Below are 21,555 nucleotides of genomic sequence, written 5' to 3'. Positions count from 1 at the left end.
AATTTTGCCTGCCCCCGTTTCACCCATTAATCCGGACAGCGATCATTTCAGAGGGCAGCTTCCCAGACCATAGTCTACATTCACATATTTCAAGGCAGAATGATAAGAGGACAATCAGTGCAGAATATCTATTTCCGTGAAACGAACAGAAATTACAGCCACCACTCACAAAGTGTCATATGGATACTTCGTTACATATATTGCGTTAAGTTAGCATGAGTGCATTACATGTTTAAACAGCCTTTTTTCCTTCGGCTTCAGTTTTGCACATGACACATACTTGTTGTTGTCGCCTTCACCCTAGAAGCGGTGAGGTGGTTTATTTGAGAATAATATGTTATTTCTATGCTATCAGCTTTGCCTGGTACACTTGGTACAACTGTCTGCACACTGAGAGCTGCACACTCTAAAATTAACCTAACACAAGGTTGCTGGGAGGCTTGATCATCGCACCACATTAGACATAACACAAATAATGTTGATGCCAACATTTTGGGCTCTACGCGGGTTTAAGATAGAGTTACACGGAATGAACGTAGACACTTGGTGCTGCGCATGAAGAGAGCTGGTAGCTGTTGATGTGAACTGCTCCTACTGACATTGAGAGGTATGGGGCCGCCCTGCTAAAGCCCAAATGAGACCTTCTTAGATATAATATAATATGCTAGATAGGGTGCGCGAAATATAGGTGATATAGATTTCTATAGAAATTGCATTATAACATGCTAGCACCTTTTGCTTACTATGGATTAGTGACTATGCTGCTGACTCTGATTTTTATAATCTGCATTTTGGTATTATACAAGATACTGCGTTTGAGAACTTTGCATTGAATAATAAATATTTCAAACTTGCACTTGTGTTCTTTGACTCTCAGTTTTGGTTTGGAATGATTATATAACGAAAGAGTGTTCATGTGTTCCACGACTCCTGAGGTATTCTAAAGATCATGTTCTGGTTTGTCTAAGACATGGATCATTCCATAATGATCCATGAGACACTGTAGCTAGCTAGGTAAGGAGATTTCTGACACTGAGATGAGTTTTTGGATCATCCTAACTCACTGAGGTTCTAGATCTCTATGCACAGTTCTGTGGGAGAACGGAAACCCTGCTACAAAAGGGTTGTACGATGGTACTACGCTTGCAATTACATTGCATGCCTTTGACATATATTTTTTAGCACGCATGTTTTTACCACGAAAATGCATTTCAAGCGCATGCCAATACCACGCACTGTTTGTATATTTAAAAACAATGTATTTGTGGGGGCAGACCCCCCCCCCCACCACCCAATTTACCTAAAATGCGTGGTATTGGCATGCGCTTAGAATGCATATGTGGTGTAAAAATATGCGTGCTAAAAAAATTGTGATAAAGGCTTAACAAGGTAAAAACCTCGTTATAAAGTCTGTTTCCCCTCACAAAGGACAGTGACAACAGACCTTGCGGCATCCAGCCAGAAGAGAAAGACCGTTCACGTTTAAAGAGAAACAGAGAAAATATTACCGGCCAAAGCCTACCAAGGACAGTGAAAACCCAATAAACAGCAACTGAGAGGACTTGGCTGCCTGTACTAAAACAGAACACACATATATTTATATTAATTTAATTTGAATTTAGAATTTAAAGATTTATAAGCAATGGACATGCCTACATAGACAACCATCTCAGTATATCTAAAAGACGTGTGAATTGGATGGGGATGCAACTGATAGTGTGTCTCTTGTTGAATTCAAATTATATGTTGATACACATTAATACGCCATATTGATTTCTATTCATCAACTTATAGTCCCCCGTGCCGTGATAAAAAAAAACAAGTTTTAATGAAGTGTCATGCATCACTGGACACCCTAAAACATCTGGGAGAGTCAGTAGTGTAGCCAGTGCGTAGTGGGCCCAGTGGAAGGAAGGAAATGGGCAGCCTGGCTGATGTTCGAATTATAAAATGCAGCAATAATGCGGGTTCAGGGGGACCGCAGGTCTCTGCCCTGGTGCCACTCAAATTGTTGCACCGTTGAAATCTACATCCCTGAGGAGAGACTTAGTTTGGGATCCCGCTGATGGGACACTATGCTCATTTATGTTCACATTATTCAGGAGAAGGAAATGCATGAGGCCACATAAACTGACATCTGTCGGCTGCGTAGGGGAGAGGAGTCAAGGCCAAGGTCTAAAGTCTACGCCAGAGTTATAAAAAGAGAGGGTTCTAGCTGCAGCAAGACACAGGCAAGATGGCCCATATAACCTCCCTGAATTGTTTGAATGAGAAGTACTGCTCCATAGTGAGGAAAATCCGTAAATCGCCCGGATAAAGAAAGCGTAAAAGCCATAGAGATAAGTGCCGTGGCAGAGTCTAGCAGTGTTGGAAGATTAATGGGTACGCATGTATCCTGCTGGTACAGTCTCATAAGGTGTACACGGTATTCTGCAATGCTTCTGATAGGAGAAATGTGCCTGCAACAGAGACAGCAAAGAGTTTGTGGAAAATATAAACCGGAAACAGTGTTCAATAATAGGTCCAGAATAAAACAAAACAAAGAAAAACATTTTAAATAAATGTATTCTTTCAATTCCAAACATTTTAGGGATTGGGAGAATGTATATGTTTAATAAAAAAGAATGAAAGAGAAGTAGAGTCGTGATGTTTTGTTTTTTATGTGTACCTGGGCCCCAAGTGGAAGACAAAAAAAAGCCAAAAGAAGACAAAGAGCCAAAACAAATTAATGTAATTTAAACAAAAGATATGGTAAGAAAAAGGGGGAGGGTGCAGGGTGGATGAAACTCAAACTATAAAAAAAATTGACATTGTGTGCAGGTGGAAGCTTGGGAGGAAGTCTGGAAGGAGCATGTTGTATCTACTTCAGGTTAGAAAGGGGAGGGAAGTGTGAAAAAGGAAGACATATTAGGTCACGGATTAAAAAATGAAGAACAAAATAATTAAAAAATACTTTTTAACAAGCGAATCATTCACAAGGTTGGTTCTGTCAACCTGGTGAATACCATTCATGGTGGAAATTTTATGTGACCCAGTTTGATGAAAGTGAGTCGTCAAAACAGACTTCCACAACTTTGCTTTTCACAAAAAATGCTTAGAAGCATACTAGCCTCCATCTATGTAGGCAATAGTCAATGCTTTTTCCTCTCATTCGCAATGCAATCTAGGCTCCAAGTGAGCTGGCTTGGTAATGCTTTAGCATCCAGCAGCAGTAGTCAGAATGGTGGTGGAGGGAACCCGCTTTTCTTTGTGATTTTGTAAATATTCTGAGGATAATGTGCACACATCACCAATCTGCATCAAAGAACTATAATTTCCTGAAAGGGAGTATCCCCTACTTTGGTCATTCGCACATAGAGGATGACAATCATGTGGTACCTGCATAACATCCCTCTGGCCTAAGTATTGGTGGTTGTTGGTCTGTCTTAGGCTGTGCATGGTAATAATAGACAGAGTGCTATGTTTACTTTCTTATTATGCAACATAAGCCAGACCTTTAGCAGATCTCCTGCACTCAGCAGATACACTGGACTCCAGCAGATTGACAGAAACATGAATCATTGTTTGAAAACCAAAATGGCTCATCAAATAGAGTACCTTATTTAGATGTATACCCTGTTTAGGTCCCGCATAGCCAGGCTTACACTGTCTCTTCGAGATATGCTGTATCTAGGATATGGGCTTTCAAAAACACCCATCTTTTTTCATTGGTTCCTGTTGTTGTCCTTTAGAAATGCTGAATTTTCATTTTTGAATACACTTAGTAGTTCCTCCTTTTGGAATGTTGTATACTTCCATAAGGAAAACCTCTCTTACATGTGTTCTTACTGTTCAGGCTATTTATAATTAGAGAGAACTCTTTTTTTAGTTGGCCTACCTGCCTCTTTGCTCGTTAACTTCTCTGTTTACTTGTGCAATGAAACTTCGCTGGCATAATCTGCTTTCCGTCGCTTTATTTCCCATGCCTTTTCCTCACTCACCCCACAACACTGCTTTGGTGGCTTCATATCCCTTAACCTCCCTGTGACTCCCCCTCAATCCTCTCACAACACTACTTGCAGGCCCCCACCATCCCTCCGAAGCCACTGCTGTTTTGCTAGTTTTTTTTTACTTTGCAAATGTTTTGATTTATATAGTGCACCTAGCCATGGGCTCGGGTAAATTAAACAATCAGCCCATTGTCACATCATGTTGGCCTGACAGCAGACGCGATCATGGATCCCCAGCTCACCAGTCAGCAACTCTCACCACTGCACCATATCCCTTGTTTAGCCATGTTGCAGAGTGCCATATCATAAGTAGCCAAAAGAGGTCCCAACAAACACCTAGTGACAGTCTGTGGTACTGCACCCTTACAACACTGCTTGTTTTAACGTGGAGTCAGAACTTCCATTTTCACTCCCAATGCTTTGGCCCCATTACAGGTGTACTACATAAAAAATAAAAAATAAACAGAGTTCTTTATTTTATTAAGGTGGGGAGGGCATATCTATTGGATAGGTAAACAGCATTGGCATTTATAATGCCAATAGCTCCAACTCCAACAAATGTGAGACCTATTGCCTTTCCAATGCTTGTTTCTTTGGCAGCCTGGGTTGTGATGAAGCATCATCAGGCTCATCTTTAATAGATACTTGCTAAACCATGTTGAAGGCAGCCTCTGTGGTTGCGGATCTGTCTGCATGGAATATTTTGTCCACATATGAAAATGAATCCAATTTCTGTATCTGTGTCGTTACATGTGTTCGATTTGGAACACTACTGACATGCACAACTGACTGTATGAGTATTCGACATAATGGTTATGCATTAAAAGTATGCTCTAAAATTAGGGCGGGCATTAGCAACTTCATGATGTGATGTGTGTGCATCCTTTGTGTTTGTGGTAAGAGGGGCATCTGTGTGCCTCTTGGGTAACAGGTTATGTGCAGTCAAAATTCCCATGATGAGGGGCAAGTTGGTATTTCATATAAGGCTCCGTTGGCTTGTCAAGTAAGGGGTAGGGAAACATGGCTAAAAGTGCCAAAAGAGGTGTGCATGAATGTAGCTATGATATGTGAACCAACAAAGCAATCCTTGGGTCTAAGATGCCTGTGACGGCAGGGCAAGAAAAAGTAGAGGAAGTCTCTAGTGGCTTGTGGGGAGATCCCTTTTCAAGGTCTTGCATAATGGCTTCAGGCATAGAAATCTACTGATGGTGATTCTATTCTAAATAGAACAAGGTGACCGTCACTGTGACCTGCTGACCCCTGTAGTGAATGATCCATCAGGTCGAAGATTTCTGACAGCAGAGCAAACTAATGCTCTGTCCTACAAATCCCTGCAATTTTTCAGCCTCTAAATAGGGAATGGGAATAATGAGTTTGGCAAGGCGGGGAGCGTCATGATTTACAGTGGTATTCACACTCAGTTAAAATCTAAATAACCCCCTTAGTCTGATTTTTGATTGGTGAACACCATGTAAACAATACCCTGAAAATACACATCAATGTCGCAAATCTATACTGTGGTAAAAGCATGCCTACTGAACTCATCCAGACAGAAACAAGCACCAAAACGTGATTAAGAATAAATAGATACAGTGAAAGAATTCATATGTACAAAGAAACAGGAAAATGAATACCAAAAGGTCACAGTACCGTAATTGAAACATCTACAACATTGCAATCAAGGTATAATATAGAGGTACACTACTGAGGAAACATAATTATAAAATTTCTGCACAGGAGATGTCTATCTATCTATATGTATATACATATATTCCCTACTGGCAGTCGCATGCTTAGCAGCTCCCTTTGCGTCAAAGTAATGCTGGCTCCGCAGAAGAAGGGAAGCCAGCAAGGACCGCGGGCCTTGAGGCTACCCAAGTGGTCCCTAATGGAGGTAATTGGGTGTCCTGGGTGGGGCCAGGACACACAGAATAAAGAGGCCAAGCCCCGGTGGATGGGGTCCCTATGGCCAAAATCGGCCCTGGGAGGGGGGCCGTGTGGTCCTCTCCTCATTTGTATATGGCCAGGTCCTGAGGGATGAGATCCCCGGGGCTGAAATCGACCAAGGAATGGGGCTGCACGGCCCACTTCATGTATTACAAGTAGGCTGGACCCCGAGGGATGGGGTCCCCAGGGCCGAAATTTTCCTTCTTACAGCAAGCATGTGGCCATCTTTAAATATGTTGCTTCAGTAAAGGTTAATGTCAATAGTGATGTCTTATGACAAATTGCAGCTTAAGAAGCTCCTATTCCCTGAAAGAACACCGCTGCACTGCACAATCTCCTCATTACATGCTGGCTGTGTGTTGTCCTTCAATCAATTAACAGGTAGGAGCAATGTTTGTTTACAGTGCATTGCCTGGTACATGTTCTCCTCGTTACTGCAAATGCCTTCTTTAGACATTCCACAAAATGCCACTCTAGACCTGTCGAACACCATAGAATGGGAGCGCATCTCCAGAGTCAATGGTTTGCGATCCAATGGGAGTGGCTGTAGGTATATTTTAAAGAACGATCATGTGACCCAACATGGGTACCAGTATTGATGAAGGCAGTTTGCCATACATGTTTACTGGTGAAATTTGAAATAAAATGGTATTTTCAATAGCCCGCAGAGTGCTGCGTCGTGATGTTGGAATTTTGGTGGTAAATTAATTAACATGAATCTGCTCTCACGATACGGAGACACCAGTTCTACAGTGTTTGACAGGTTTAGAGTGGCATTTAGTGGAATGTCTAAAGGGGAACTTCCAGAATCACTGCAGCCACAGAAGTATGCCAGCCAGGAGAAGGGACATTACTAAATGTAAAGACACTGGCTACTAGCTCCGGCGCATTCGGGCAAACTCTCTGAAAATTGGCATTTGCGGTAACAAGGGTAACAGGTTCCAGGAAATGCTCTGTAAACAAACATCGCTCTACCTGTTAAATGAATAAGACAACACACAGCCAGTGTGTTTTGATAAGATTGTGCCGTGTGGCGGAGTTAAACTGGAAAAAAGAGCTACTTAAACTGCAATACGTCAAAAGACACTACTACTGACATTAATCTGTACAGAAACAACATATTTAAAGATGGCCACACGCTGGCTGTAAGAAGGAAATGGATAGGCAGCGCATCTCCAGAGTCAATGATTTGTGATCCAATGGGAGCGGGTGTAGGTATATTTTAAAGAACGATCATGTGACCCTACATGGTAACCAGTATTGAGAAAGGCAGTTTGCCGAAACGTGTCTACTGGTGAAATCGAAAATAAAAGGGCACTCTCAATAACCCACAGAGTGCTCCGTGCTCGTGTTGGAATTTTGTTGGTAAAAAATATATATATGCATACAAACTTTAAGGAAAACCAAAAGATATTGGCTAACGCAAGATCTAAAAATCAGAGAAGAGGGAGATGTCGATCATTAGAGTTTGCTCACACGTCTACATGACACCTACATCCAGCAGAGCCTTCACATCGCTCATGTCTACCACCAAGCTCTATTTTGTTATTTTTCCTATGAATAAGATAATAACGTGGTCTTCAGCAACGTTAGCATCGTTTATCTCAAGCTGATTGGAAACCTTAGCCTAAAGTTCATCAGCATTTAATTGCGTGGTGGTTTATTAGGCCATTTATTACTCTCTAGCATGTAAATGGCCTGTTGGAATGATCCTCCCAAGCACCATCTTTATGTGGCTGTCAACTGTTGTCTTCTCTCCTTTCTTGCTTGCTCTAAATCTACTGCTTCCACTCTCTTCTGTAGAATTTGAATAATTTCTCATACTGTCGACCCTGTTCATCATAAATTTAAAACCAATGACCGAGTTTGTGTATTTTTAGGCTCTTCTTTCTTTTAATTCATTTGGCCTTGCTACTTCACAAGATTTGAACTGTACAATCAGGGCTATGAGCCCCATTCTCTCATTTTCCCATTCACCCAGTGGGAAAGTAATCTGTATTATTTCCTTTTCAAGGGTAGCCGCGCAGGAAGGGTTTATTTTACCAGCTTATGGCTGACCTGATAACCTGGAAGACAAAGGTATCCGATTTACTTGATTTATGCCTGAATAGGTCACAATTATCATAAGACAGGAGCCCGGAGACAAAGCGGAATAATTACCAATACAAGCCCATAATCGGCTAAAAACACCTTTGCCTCGCCAGACCCATGCCCTGTGCTAAAAGAGTACGAAAGTAATGCCCTCTGTGATGTTTATGACTGAACTGTGAATGGGAAGAGATGTGTCCCAGTGAAAGGAACCAGATCAGCTGTAGGGAGGTGATTGATCTTCAACTGAGCCATTTATAGGGCAGAAATTATGAGCAGTTAGTCAGAAATTAAAGTTTACAGTTGGCACCACAAAAGTGCATCTGAAGAGTGAGGGGATGATTCACAAAACTCAGTGGAAGTGGTTTTATCCTAGTCAAAGAGCAAATAACACTTGTGCATTCTTGAGTTATGATTTTACTAATTCTGATAGATGTAAGTGCAATATATATATATATATGTATATATATATATATATATATATATATATATATATATATATATATATATATATATATATATATATATATATATATATATACGTAGTGCACAACTTGTATACATTGTGTGCAAATGCGGGGCAAAGGAAATCCATTAATTACTAAATTGTTTTACTTTCATCATTAATTATTATTTTCCCATACATAGCAGACATCTTGTAACTGTTCTATCTTCACTGCGCTTTCTGTACAACTTACACAATGCTCATTAATGTTCCATTTGGCGGCTCAATGATATTAGTAAAGTACATTTTCAATCATTTGTAAATGCACAGAAAGTCCCTCTTTGTGTAACTAAAATATATATATATGCATTGTATTTCCTTGGCCACTCTACTGACATTGCCCTAGGAGAGCTCACTGGTGCAAGTTGATTTGCAGGTATGTGTGTCTAGTATACATAGCCATAGAGTACATTAGGCACACATAAAACCAACATGCAAATGTAATGTTTCTTTAGTTTGAAATGGAGAGAAGCAAGGAAGTCAATTCACCAAAATACCAGGCATAGTGAAGCTGACTCAATGCATGCTTCAACTGCGATGACATCACAACGTTGATCTCTTATACCTTACTTGGTCCAACAAAGGCATTCGATTTGCATTTGAGGTGATTTGGGAAGTACAACAAATGGGTTTATTTCTGTTCCCGACACTGCTTTCTTCACCCTTTACGCCAAGAGTAGCAGGAGTAATGCGAGGGGTGCCTAAAGGCAAGTCAGGCTCAGTAACTGCTACCCTTGACTACCAATGAGGTCTATTGTGTGAAGTGTACAACTTATTACACTGCAACATTTTCCAGGAGTGGGTTCATCTTGTGTCCGGATACAACTATATGAAGAGGCTCTTGAAGGTGTAGATTACATTTCACAGTACGTGCATACAAAGTGTTTCTGCTAAAAGTGTCAAGACAAAATTCTGTCTATGCACAATCTGCATCTGCGGAAAACCTCACAGCCCACAATGCGCACAATATCAAACTACACCCTATATCACCTACCAATATAAGCCACAATTCACTACCACAGCATGCCACCCTGTGCCTTTTTCACTATATTCAATACTCCATACATCATGACCCTCAACACACAACAGAAGAACATATACAAAACACATCATCACTAATGACACCATACATCACTTCCCGCTCACTATTACCAAAAGACGTTACACAGACGCATGCACTGTGTGGCACCACACAACCCTGTATCTGCAATTTTGAGCATTTGGGTGGTTAATCTACATATGCTGTCATCTACAAATAGTGAATATTAGTAAAGCACCACCAATGACAGACACCTTTCCAAGCTAAGCACTGCCTAATAAACTTTACTGACTAGACACCAATTCTTGCCATTGAGGCAGATCACCCCTGACCCGGAACCACAACCCTAGCCCCCCACACAAGACTTTACTCACACATACACTTCTATAGCATAACACAAAATGATGTTTCCCGCATAATGTAATGAGGGCCCCTGTGTATCTCATAACACACAGATATTGATTGACCATGTCATGAATGGGGGTCCCATGAAAGTTTGGGGTACCCACCCTCCTGCACCTTTGGGCCTGTTTTTTCAGGAAGATTGAATGTCCCAGCACCCTCCTCTTTAGAGATCCTCAACAGTTCTTCTGATAATACACAATCCAGCAAATCTCACAGATGAAGGCCTGGCAGCACCACACATACCACCCGCCCACCGTCAGGCATACATGTGTGTGTTGTTTGGTGGATGGTCTCTAGACTGACGGTCTTCTACAACACTCTATTGTGTGTCTAGCCACAACAGCACACAGACCAATTTGCCTTCACACCATGGCTTGATTACTACATATATTCTGAGCCTGGTTGCAAACTATAATTACTGACTACACTACAGACGAAAATCTCCAACATCACAATAGCAGCAGCAGGTCAAGCAACTGGCGAACAATGTGATATGAAAAACATAGCATAGTAGAGGCCATGCTGCGATTGTTAAATTGCTAACTCCAGACTCTGCTAGTTGTCTGAACAGAGGGGTAAAGCAGGCCCAGGAGTCCTGGCAGAGCAAGTGGGTCAACATTTAGGTCTCTGATCCAGCTCCCCCTTGCTGCCCATTAGTTCAGCAGGTCTCCCGACTTTGCCGCTCATGTCCCTCTGCTGCCCCTGCCTGTTTAGCCCGTTGTATTGTATTGTTTGATTGAATTGTATCGCGTAATTTTATTCCTTATTTCCTGTTAATTATTTTTCTTATTCATATTCATCTCTTGTAATGTTATTCCTTCTTTCCTGATGTTTCATTATCTTTAATATCTCCAGCTGTTCTTTTTTATTTTATTTCTGCTGTACTGTGATGTTTTTTGATCTGGCTCACATCACTGCTCGCTCTTTTTTCACCCGTTTCGCTGCTACAGCTTCTCTCCTCTACTCAGCACCCTTCTCTCCTCCCAGGACCTACTGAATGGAGGTTTCAGTGTGACTCCATTGAGCAGGTCCGTGATCCAGCTCCCCCCTCGCTACCTGTTCATTCAGCAGGTCTTCCGACTCTGACACATGTGTCCCTCTGCTGCCCCTGCCTGTTTAGCCCATTGTATTTTATTGTTTAATTGAATTGTATTGTGCAATTATATTTCATACTTCCTGTTGTTAAATATTTTTCATATTCATAATGTGTAATTGTATTCCTTATTTCACCAAAGGTGCACCAAAGGCAAGCAAGTCTACTCCTGGACCGCACCCAGTCCCAGGAACCCTGGCCCTCCCACTACACACAGATAGACCACTGCCGAGTTCAAGCCCTGGACCCTAGACTCCTTGGCAACAAGTGCTGCCGCACTTCTCCACGATCAACAGTAGGACCTTTTACCTGCGGCATTACCTCTTGTCTTGCACGACCAAAGCACCTTCATGCACAACGAACACCACCATGCTGACCACAACTGTCTCAGAACTACTCCACTGCCTCCTTCTCAATGCACAATCACTCTGTAAGTACGCCACTGAGGTCTGTGACACAATCACCTCCCTCACCTAAGATCATCTTCGTCACCAAGACCTGGCTCAACCCCGCTTCCACTCCCGACATTGCTGCAGCTACTCCTGATGCCTACAAGATAACATACCAGGACCGCACCAACAAACACGCAGGCGGGATCGCCATCATCCACAAAGAAACCATCTGCTGCAACACCACTGCAGACGTCACCACCTTGATAATGGAACACCTCGATTTCCAACTCCAAACTGATGGCAGAACCACTGTTAGACCTGACATCATTGGCTTGAGTCTCTCCTCCATTTTTTCTGTTGCCTCTACTGTTTTACGATGTTTTGCTGGTATATGCTTTGGGCGCCGTGTCACTGCTGATCAGTGCCATAGCGCAAGTGCTCCCGATGTTAAATTGATGTATCTATTGTATCCATGTTTGGCCTATTTTGATTTACTGTCAGTCCCTAGTCTAGTGCACCAGGCGTGCCGGGGCTTGTAAATACAAATGCCGCTCGTGGGCTTGCAGCACGTGTTGTGCCACCCACAGGAGCGGCCTCGTAAAAGAATGTCTACGGGTCGGTCATTGCGAGACCCACGTGCAGTCTTGTACTGTCACGTCGGCTGCGCAAGTATACCTACTTGCCAGCCCCTCCAACCTTCCCTTGACTTCATGTTAGTCACCCCTATGGTAGGCCCACGGGCCGGGTGCATTGTACGTCTAAGGTAGGACACGCCTGACCAAGTTGGCATGTCCTGATAGTGAAGGACCGCCATCTTCGTGCTTCACTATTGCGATGTAGCCTGCTCTCCGGTGGATAGAATGGGCCGCCGGGATTGTTAACGCTATGATCCTAGCCGGCTCGGGGAGCATGGTGCAATGTCGAGTTTGGTATCCCTGAACTCGGGGTTTAATTACGCATCCGTTGGTGTGGATGGTTTTTGGACCCTGGGTTCGAAAATAGTACTTTTAGAAAGTGTCTATTTTCTTGTCTAATCATATCTGGTTTCTGCTGGTCTTGCGTGTGTGTGACAGGAGCTGGGTGGCTCCCCCGGTCTGGATGAGTCAGTGTGGGATGAGTGGGACATTTACGTTGAGAGTAGGGGGAGAGTAGTTGTTGATAGCCTGCCTTGCCTGATACAATGCTGGCTCCACCTCCTGCCAAGCGACTGATGGCTCTGTGCCTGCCATGGACGATCCTAGCCCCACCTCCTGCCAGGAGGGCGATAGCTCTGCTCCTGCCAGTATCAATGCTGGCTCCACCTCCTGCTGGGCGTCTGAGGACCCAGCCCTGCTCAGTGAATACGCCAGGTGCTACTGCCTAGCTCCACCCACCACAGACCAAGGATGTTGGGACATCCCCGGCATAGACAAAGGGATCAAAGACGAAAAGGGGTATAAGAGAAGGACCCCTGAACCAAGAATTTAGATCACTTCTGACAAGGAACCCTGTACCCAAGGACAAGAGGCCTGCTGATCTAAGGACTGCCTACCCCTTCTGCCAGTGTGCTGTTGTTGGGGGAATCCTGCAGTGCTTCTTTATTTTTGCCAAGGAACCAGGAGAGAGGAACTGTGTGTGTACTCTCACGCTTGCTAAGAAAATCTCCAAGGACTGGAAGAGTGCCAGTCTCCTGCTGAAGTCACAGGGCTAAAGGACTTCATCTGCTAAGGTGCTATTTGCTGGAAGTGCGAATCCAGCGCCTCTGAAAGAACCAGCAATCACGACGACCGGACGCCGGGCCCGACCGACGCCAGCAGCAACGCCAGTGAGTGGGAGTACGGCTCTAGCTCCAGAGGACCTCGTGTCTGCACCGCTGCTGATCGCATCAACCGTGTGCCCACCAACGCCGTGAGCGCTGCTCACTCTGTGCAACCGCATCATCGACGACGCCTGCTGAGGCCTGCTTGACACCGAAGGTGCGACGCCGGATGGTTCGACGCCGCTGATCATCGTGTGCTTCATTTTCCAAGGTACTGTGTTGTTGGGGGTCCGTGTGACTCCGGGCTAGACGTAGCGCTCCTCGCGGTCGACGCCGAACCCTTGGATTAACTTTGCCTCCACGTCGTGTAGCCCCCGTGTGGGTTACCCTGTTGCTAAGAACTGTGCTTCCAAGAAGAAGATTTGCTTGATACTAAAGACTTTTTGCTAAAGAAGAAACTACCTTTGAACTATCCTTTTTCCTTCCCAACGTATTTATTCCGATTGTGTACAGTTTTCCGTTATTTGGTCTTGTGCTAAGCCTTATATAAAAATACTTATTTTTATAATACTACTGTGTCGTGTCCATTCATAGTGTATTCACTGTATTACTGTATGTGGTCATAATTGCTTAACACACAGCCTCTGAGATAAGCCTGTTCTGCTCTGCCAAGCTACCAAGGGGGTGAGCAGGGGTTATCGAAGTGTGTGATCCCCTTGCCCTGACTAGAAAAGGAGTGTCCCTATTTGTCAGAAGTGTATACCTCTGCCAACTAGAGACAGCCGGTTCTAACATTGGTGGCAGCGGTGGGATTTTGGACCTTGCACTTATGACCCATGTACAGTGATTAGTGTGCGCTACGTAGTGAAAGCAGACCATAACGCAGTCACAATCTAATTCGGAGGGATCCTATTTTTGTTCTCCGCTTTCCTGAAACTTGATTTTTTGAACACTGCCAGTTTTAACCATGAGTGACAACGGAGTCACTGCCCCTGCTATCGTTGTTGTGGAGGAGTTCGAGAGGAGCAAGCTTAAGAAATACAAGAAAGATGAGCTGAAACACTTTTGCGACCAGTTTAAAGTTCCTACCACAGGCCTCTCGAGAAAAGATGATTTTTATAAAGCATTACAGGCCTGGTGGGAGTCCAGAAATCCCTCTGATGTGGTGGTGGTACCCACAGAGGAAGGGGATGAGGAGGTGCCAGTGAATAGACCTGTGCCCTCTCCCGGAAGCAGTGTTTCCTCCAAAGGTCTTTCCCCTGAAGAAAGGGCGAAAGAGCGAGCTTACAACATGGAGATGGCAAGGCTAAAGATAAATGGGCAGTTGGAGTTAGAAAATGCAAGAGGTAGAAGGGAAGCTGATTTAGAGATCAAAAAGTTGGAGTTTGAACGAGAGAAGTTAGCTTTGGAGCGTGAAGCCAGGTTGAGGGAACTGGATATCCAAGCTAAAAAGTTAGAGTTGAACCCCTCTGGTGGCAGCATTCCATCCGAGCCTGCAGAAAGTAAGTTTTACTTCCCGAAAGATGTGATCAAAGATTACAATAGGAATGAAGATATCGGTCAATGGTTTAAAGCATATGAGTTAGCATTGTTGGCCCACCAGGTCCCTGAGAAGAATTGGGGAGCGGGGTTGTGGGGTCGCTTTGTGAATGAGGGGAGAGATACCCTGTTAGACATGCCTGTTGCGGATAGGATGTCGTATGCTCATATGAAGGATGCTTTAATGTTGCGGTATGGCCTAACCCCCGAGAAGTACAGACAAGCTTTTAGAGAATGTAAGAAGTTGCCTGGTACGACGTGGGTTGAATATGTGTCTTATTTTTGCAGAGCCATGGATGGTTGGGTAAAGGGCAGCAAAGTGGAAAGTTATGAAGCTCTTTATGATTTGTTTGCTTGGGAGCACTTGTCTAATAACTGTTTTCCTGAGCTGCGCTAGCACCTGATTAATAGCAAGATATCTAACCCTAGAAAACTTGCTGAGGAGGCGGACCGCTGGGTCAGTACCAGGGTCCACAAGGGTCCAGTGGGAGACTCAGCCAAAGGTGGGCAGGGTCCCCAGCAGAAGAGTGGGGGTGACAAGGGTTAACAGAAGGAGTCTCAGAAAGGGCCCCAAAGTAATCCCCAAGGGAACCAAGGGAAAGGTTCCCAGCCTCCCCCTGAGAAGAAGCCAGGGGCCCCGACGGGTAAACCTGTTCATAGGGGCCCCCTAACCTGCTACGGTTGTGGGCAGGTGGGACACCGGTTTTATGACCCCCAGTGTCCCAAAAAGGATTCGAATGCACCGCCGCGTGCACCCCCTCGTCAGTTGGCGAGTGTAGCCTTGGGAGGGGAGGAGATGGTTGTCCATGGTGGGAGGGGTCCCGCAGAAATGTCCCTGGTCTCGCTAGGAGACATGCAAATGGTCCCTCCACCCCCTCTGCCTAGTAACACTAGTAAATATAGGCAGTGGGTGACCATTAATGGCCATAGAGTGGAAGCTCTCAGAGACACCAGAGCGAGTGTGACAGCTGTCAAGTGTCACTTAGTGTCCAGAAAGCAGGTGGTTCCCCACGCATTCTACCCCGTGATAGCTGCCGACAACTCCCAGAAAGAGTGTGAGGTAGCTCAGGTTTCCTTTGAATGGGGGGGAGTTTCAGGTACTCTTCAGGTTGCTGTGAGGCCCGCCATGCCTGTTGATTGTCTCCTGGGCAATGATTTAGAAGACTCCCCTTGGGCTAAGGTGGAGAGAGAGGCGCACTTGAAAATGTTGGGTGTGCCAGAGTGGGTGTGTGCAACCTCTCAATCCATGACAGCGAGTAAGGGTGTTGATGGGGTCCCGGAGCCTGAAAGTACGGCCCAGGACCCAGCTGTGAAGAGAAGAGGCAGGAGGCGCGGGAAACCGGCCCCCATAGTTCCCGTGGTCCAGGAGGAGGTAGACCCCGAGGGGGATGCCCTGGAGCCCACAGGGGAACAAATTGCCGAACTGGGAGACCTGCCCGAGCTGACCCATTGGCAGCAGGATGGTGGTCCCTCCAGGGAAGAATTCTGTGCGGAACAGAAAGTGTGCCCTTCTCTTGTGGGCATGAGGCACCAGGCCTCAGCCCAATCCTCAGGTGATCAGTCAGGGTCACATTTTGTGTACTGGGAGAACGACCTCCTGTATAGCGAGCCTAAGGCTGCTGAGCCTGGGTCAGCCCGTGTGCTGGTGGTACCCCAGCGCTTCAGAGCCTTCCTACTGGGTTTGGCTCATGACTTTCCGTTAGCTGGACATCTGGGGCAGGACAAGACCTATGACAGGCTTGTCACCCATTTTTATTGGCCCCAGATGCGAAGGGATGTAGACATCCACTGCAAGACTTGTCACACTTGCCAGGCAAGTGGGAAAAGCGGAAGGAAGCAGAAGGCTCCCCTCCAACCTTTTCCAGTGGTCAGTACCCCCTTTGACCGGGTGGGTATTGACATTGTTGGGCCCCTGGACCCCAAGACAGCCCTGGGCAACAGGTTCATCCTGGTCTTGGTGGACCATGCCACAAGGTACCCGGAAGCCATCCCTCTCAGAACAGTGACGGCCCCCATGGTGGGACGGGCACTGATGGGTGTTTTCTCCCGGATGGGGTTCCCCAGAGAGGTGGTGTCGGACCGAGGCACCAACTTCATTTCGAACTATATGAAGTCTCTGTGGAAGGAGTGTGGGGTAACCTACAAGTTCACCACTCCTTACCACCCTCAAGGAAATGGGCTGGTTGAGAGATTCAACCGGACCCTGAAAGGCATGATTATGGGTCTTGAAGAACCAATGAGGCGGAAATGGGACGTCCTCTTGCCATGCCTGTTGTTTGCTTACCGTGAGGTGCCGCAGAAGTCTCTAGGGTTCAGCCCCTTTGAGCTCTTATACGGTCACCCGGTAAGAGGGCCTTTGAGTCTGGTCAAGGAAGGCTGGGAGCAATCTCCCAGGAAACCTCCCCAGGATGTATACAGCTACATGCTGGCCTTTCGGAACCAGACTCGGCGCTTCAGAGAACTTGCTCAGGCAAATCTGGAGGCCAGCCAGGAGGAGATGAAGCGTTGGTACGACCGGAATGCCACTCTGGTAGAGCTTCAGCCTGGTCAGGAAGTGTGGGTCATGTCCCCTGTGGAACCTTGTGCGCTCAAGGACAGGTGGACTGGACCGTTTAAGGTTGTGGAGAAGAAGAGCGATGTCACCTACCTGGTGGACTTGAAATCTCCCAGGAACCCCTTGCGGGTCCTGCATGTCAACCGTTTGAAGCCCCACTTAGCAAGGTCCGAAGTGGGCATGCTCCTAGCCACAGATGATGGAATGGAGGAGGAGAGTGAGCCTCTTCCTGACCTCCTGTGTGCTAAAGAGCAAGACGGGTCAGTGGATGGTGTAGTCCTCTCTGACACACTGACTCTTGAACAGAAACAGGATTGTCGCCACCTGTTGGGACAATTCCCGGATCTGTTTTCCTTGGTTCCGGGTGTCACTCATTGGTGTGTCCATGACGTTGACACCGGAGACAGCCCTCCTGTGAAGCACAAGGCTTACAGGGTGACTGACAAGGTCAGAGCGTACATTAAGGAGGAGGTCTCCAAAATGTTTGCGTTAGGGGTGATTGAGTCCTCTAGCAGTCCTTGGGCCAGCCCAGTGGTCTTGGTCCCGAAGGCTGCAGCGCCTGGTGCTTCACCAGAACTCCGGTTCTGCGTGGATTACCGAGGACTCAATTCGGTCACGAAGACTGACGCGCACCCCATCCCCAGAGCTGATGAGCTCATCGATCGGTTGGGGGCTGCCCGGTACCTTAGTACGTTCGATTTAACGTCTGGGTACTGGCAGATCGCCTTGACTGATGGGGCAAAGGAGAGGTCAGCATTCGCCACACCAGATGGGCTATACCAGTTCCGGGTGATGCCCTTTGGGATAAAGAATGCCCCTGCCACCTTCCAGAGGTTGGTCAACCAGGTCTTGGCTGGACTGGAGGATTTCAGTGCCGCCTACCTGGACGACATCGCAGTGTTCAGCGCCAGCTGGGAGGAACACTTGCGCCACCTCCAGGAAGTGTTGTTGGCCCTGCGCGGAGCAGGCCTCACAATCAAAGCCAGTAAGTGCCAGATTGGGCAGGGTTCTGTGGTGTACTTGGGGCACCAAGTAGGGAGCGGCAAGGTTGCCCCCCTGCAACCCAAGATTGATACCATCCTGGCTTGGGCGCCGCCCAAAACCCAAACTCAGGTGAGAGCCTTCCTAGGACTCACAGGTTATTACAGGAGGTTTGTCAAGGATTATGGTATCATTGTGCACCCCTTGACTTCGCTGACTTCCAGGAAGCAGCCGCGAAATGTGATCTGGACTGATGCCTGTCAAACGGCCTTTTGACACCCTGAAAACTGCAATGTGTACAGCACCCATTCTCCAGGCACCCGACTTTTCGAAAGAATTCATTGTTCAGACAGACGCTTCAGAGCATGGCGTGGGGGCTGTTCTAGCTCAGGTGAATGAAGAGGGCCGAGACTTACCTGTAGCCTTCATCAGTCGGAGGTTACTTCCCAGGGAAACGAGGTGGAGTGCGATAGAGAGAGAAGCATTTGCTGTGGTCTGGGCGCTGAAGAAGCTAAGACCCTACCTGTTTGGGACTCACTTCCGGGTTCAGACAGACCACAGGCCCCTCAGATGGTTGATGCAGATGAGGGGTGAGAATCCAAAACTGTTGAGGTGGTCCATTTCCCTACAGGGGATGGACTTTACGGTGGAACACCGCCCTGGTACGGATCACGCCAATGCTGATGGTCTGTCCAGATTTTTCCGCCTTAGTGCTGAGGACTCCCTAGGTCAAGGGTAGTTCTCCCCACATTTCAGCTGGAGGGGACACGTGTTAGACCTGACATCATTGGCTTGAGTCTCTCCTCCATTTTTTCTGTTGCCTCTACTGTTTTACGATGTTTTGCTGGTATATGCTTTGGGCGCCGTGTCACTGCTGATCAGTGCCATAGCGCAAGTGCTCCCGATGTTAAATTGATGTATCTATTGTATCCATGTTTGGCCTATTTTGATTTACTGTCAGTCCCTAGTCTAGTGCACCAGGCGTGCCGGGGCTTGTAAATACAAATGCCGCTCGTGGGCTTGCAGCACGTGTTGTGCCACCCACAGGAGCGGCCTCGTAAAAGAATGTCTACGGGTCGGTCATTGCGAGACCCACGTGCAGTCTTGTACTGTCACGTCGGCTGCGCAAGTATACCTACTTGCCAGCCCCTCCAACCTTCCCTTGACTTCATGTTAGTCACCCCTATGGTAGGCCCACGGGCCGGGTGCATTGTACGTCTAAGGTAGGACACGCCTGACCAAGTTGGCATGTCCTGATAGTGAAGGACCGCCATCTTCGTGCTTCACTATTGCGAGGTAGCCTGCTCTCCGGTGGATAGAATGGGCCGCCGGGATTGTTAACGCTATGATCCTAGCCGGCTCGGGGAGCATGGTGCAATGTCGAGTTTGGTATCCCTGAACTCGGGGTTTAATTACGCATCCGTTGGTGTGGATGGTTTTTGGACCCTGGGTTCGAAAATAGTACTTTTAGAAAGTGTCTATTTTCTTGTCTAATCATATCTGGTTTCTGCTGGTCTTGCGTGTGTGTGACAGGAGCTGGGTGGCTCCCCAGGTCTGGATGAGTCAGTGTGGGATGAGTGGGACATTTACGTTGAGAGTAGGGGGAGAGTAGTTGTTGATAGCCTGCCTTGCCTGATACAATGCTGGCTCCACCTCCTGCCAAGCGACTGATGGCTCTGTGCCTGCCATGGACGATCCTAGCCCCACCTCCTGCCAGGAGGGCGATAGCTCTGCTCCTGCCAGTATCAATGCTGGCTCCACCTCCTGCTGGGCGTCTGAGGACCCAGCCCTGCTCAGTGAATACGCCAGGTGCTACTGCCTAGCTCCACCCACCACAGACCCAGGATGTTGGGACATCCCCGGCATAGACAAAGGGATCAAAGACGAAAAGGGGTATAAGAGAAGGACCCCTGAACCAAGAATTTAGATCACTTCTGACAAGGAACCCTGTAACCAAGGACAAGAGGCCTGCTGATCTAAGGACTGCCTACCCCTTCTGCCAGTGTGCTGTTGTTGGGGGAATCCTGCAGTGCTTCTTTATTTTTGCCAAGGAACCAGGAGAGAGGAACTGTGTGTGTACTCTCACGCTTGCTAAGAAAATCTCCAAGGACTGGAAGAGTGCCAGTCTCCTGCTGAAGTCACAGGGCTAAAGGACTTCATCTGCTAAGGTGCTATTTGCTGGAAGTGCGAATCCAGCGCCTCTGAAAGAACCAGCAATCACGACGACCGGACGCCGGGCCCGACCGACGCCAGCAGCAACGCCAGTGAGTGGGAGTACGGCTCTAGCTCCAGAGGACCTCGTGTCTGCACCGCTGCTGATCGCATCAACCGTGTGCCCACCGACGCCGTGAGCGCTGCTCACTCTGTGCAACCGCATCATCGACGACGCTTGCTGAGGCCTGCTTGACACCGAAGGCGCGACGCCGGATGGTTCGACGCCGCTGATCATCGTATGCTTCATTTTCCAAGGTACTGTGTTGTTGGGGGTCCGTGTGACTCCGGGCTAGACGTAGCGCTCCTCGCGGTCGACGCCGAACCCTTGGATTAACTTTGCCTCCACGTCGTGTAGCCCCCGTGTGGGTTACCCTGTTGCTAAGAACTGTGTTTCCAAGAAGAAGATTTGCTTGATACTAAAGACTTTTTGCTAAAGAAGAAACTACCTTTGAACTATCCTTTTTCCTTCCCAATGTATTTATTCCGATTGTGTACAGTTTTCCGTTATTTGGTCTTGTGCTAAGCCTTATATAAAAATACTTATTTTTATAATACTACTGTGTCGTGTCCATTCGTAGTGTATTCACTGTATTACTGTATGTGGTCATAATTGCTTAACACACAGCCTCTGAGATAAGCCTGTTCTGCTCTGCCAAGCTACCAAGGGGGTGAGCAGGGGTTATCGAAGGGTGTGATCCCCTTGCCCTGACTAGAAAAGGAGTGTCCCTATTTGTCAGAAGTGTATACCTCTGCCAACTAGAGACAGCCGGTTCTAACAACCACCATCAGAGGCACCCTCACCTATAGACTTCCAAGACCACGCCCCAGTTTGTGCAACGCTATCCCCAACTTTAACACCTCACTTGTCATTGTCTCCAAACAGAACATCCTTCACGGAGACCTCCAATTTCCACCTCGATTATTTACCTCAACGACCCCAACACCACCATTCTCCTCGAAAGCAAGAACAACATCGGCCTCACCCAACTGATCACCAACCCCACCCAGAGCACAGGACACATACTTGACCCTATCTTCACGGCCAATGACAGAGTCAAGTGCAGTAATGTC

The 21,555-nt window shown here is 46.8% G+C and overlaps 1 protein-coding gene across 1 annotated transcript in view; it reads right to left on the bottom strand.

The window, feature by feature from the left end:
- Positions 1–21,555, bottom strand: part of PDZRN4 (PDZ domain containing ring finger 4) — a 553,980-nt gene that overhangs the window by 521,239 nt on the left and 11,186 nt on the right. The window lies entirely within an intron of this gene.

This window comes from Lissotriton vulgaris, chromosome 1_1, assembly GCF_964263255.1.
Source record: "Lissotriton vulgaris chromosome 1_1, aLisVul1.2, whole genome shotgun sequence".
NCBI lineage: Eukaryota > Metazoa > Chordata > Amphibia > Caudata > Salamandridae > Lissotriton > Lissotriton vulgaris.
The sequence above is the reverse complement of the archived record's forward strand: the minus strand, read 5'-3'. Positions and strand labels throughout refer to the sequence as shown.